At 48.5% G+C, this 1915-nt stretch overlaps 1 pseudogene; it reads right to left on the minus strand.

Moving 5' to 3' along the window:
- Window positions 1-271: 271 nt before the first annotated feature.
- LOC100460072 (adiponectin receptor protein 1-like) lies at window positions 272-1383 on the minus strand (annotated as a pseudogene).
- Between the last annotated feature and the right edge of the window lie 532 nt (window positions 1384-1915).

Genomic DNA, 1915 nt, shown 5'->3' on the forward strand with positions numbered 1-1915 from the left:
TCCAGGCGACTTAGACTCTTTCCCTCACTTCAGCGAAGAAGAAATTTTTATTTTGAATTTTAATTTTTTATAAAGACAGGGTCTCTGTTGTTCAAGCTGGAATGCGGTGACATGATCATAGCTCGCTGTAGCCTCAAACTCCTGTGCTCAAGCACCCTCCCACTTTGGCCTCCCAAAGAACTGGGATTACAGGCGTGAGTCACTGTGCCTGCCAGAAGTTATTTTTAAAAGCACTTGAGAAATTCCTCCTCCACCCTTCAAGTGGGAAGGCTCAGAGAAGGAAGTCATCAGTATAGCTGCCTTCTAGGCCATAATGGAATTCCTGAAGGTTGGAGACCCCAGAGAAGTGGACAAAGGCTGCTGCCACCACCAGGACATGGGGAATCTGATGAGACTGGAAATGTGTCAAATTTTCCAGGAAAGAAGCATTCAGGAATTCGAGCAGCATAAAGGCCAGCTCCTGTGATGTGCATCACAGCTGTGAGGAAGGACCAGCCCATCCAGCCCATGGCGCTGGCCCTGACAAAGCTTCAGTGATAGGAAAATGCATGACAGGCACAGTAACACTCAAGCTAAGTCCCAGCAATGCTCCTGCTGTGTCTGCTGGTGCTTAGGAGTGGAAATTGGTCCCACTGTGCCACCGTGATGGCAGAAATGCCCAGAACACAGACAAAGAAGAGGCAGATGAGCTGTGGTTGTGGGGAACAGTGGGAGTAACAGAGCAGGGGACAAAGCTCCCTGTAATCAGTAGAGCAATTGCTGTATAGTCTAGTTTGGAAAAAGCCTGAGAGACTTTCTCTGAATGACAATAGACAGTGTGGAATAGCCAGGAGGAGCTGAGGCAGAGCACTATAACCACAAAAGACGTCCCCAGACCACTTTCTCCTGTAGAGGGGCATGAAGTACATATTTAGTCTGAGCATGGTCAAGATCCCCAAAAGAGAAACAGCATGAAACCAAGCCGATGGGTCCAGATGTTGCCTGTTTCCACATGGGTGTGGAAGATGCTCTTGAAGCAAGCCCAAAAGGAAGGCATGGGTGGTTTATGGCCATGTAGCAGGTAGTCATTGTCCTTCAGCCAGTCAGGGACCACATCATATGGGATGACCCTCCAATGTCCCTCCCAGACCTTATACACAAACTCCTCCATCTTCTCCGTGGCATGGTGGAAGTGCAGTGCATTAGTAGCTTCGCCTTCTCCTCTTTTTCCTGGGGCATTGGACATGTTTGCACTTCTTCAGCTTTGGTTGGGTTGGTGATAACCCATCTCTCCTTCTCTTGTAGTAGGGGTGCCAGTTCAGCTAGTTCCACCATGTCAGTTTCCCTGTTACTGGCAGGAGCCCCACTGCCCCATGCCACCACTGATCCTTTGTGGGAAGACATCTGGCCAGTATCAATACCCTGCAGCTTTAGCATGGGGAAAGGTTGGGGTCTCTCAGCCCCATGGGCAGAGATGTCCCTGTAATGGTAGATGAGCCGGACAGGTAGGCTCTGCTGGGGCACTGGTCTCCTGCTACTTCCTGCTGCACAGGGAGCAGCCTGTGGCCCCAGATCTTCATTGTCCTTCCTGCAAAGCCTTTATTTTATATAATCACCTCAATACATTTATCATAGCTAAAATAATGGTAACTCCTTAATGTTATCAAATTCCAATCACTGTTCAAATTTCCAATTGTCTCATAAATGTGATAAATTTAAAAAATCAGAATGTTTCAATTAGGATCCAGGGAAGGTCTACACAGTATGATTGTCTTCTTAGTCTCTTTTCTAACGTGTGTGTGTGTGTGTGTGCATGCACGCACATGTGGGAACACCATTTAAATGACTGAGATGGCCGGGCACGGTGGCTCACACCTGTAATCCCAGCACTTTGGGAGGCCGAGGCGGGCGGATCACCAGAGGTCGGGAGTTCGAT

Source organism: Pongo abelii, chromosome 14 (assembly GCF_028885655.2).
Source record: "Pongo abelii isolate AG06213 chromosome 14, NHGRI_mPonAbe1-v2.0_pri, whole genome shotgun sequence".
Taxonomy (NCBI): domain Eukaryota; kingdom Metazoa; phylum Chordata; class Mammalia; order Primates; family Hominidae; genus Pongo; species Pongo abelii.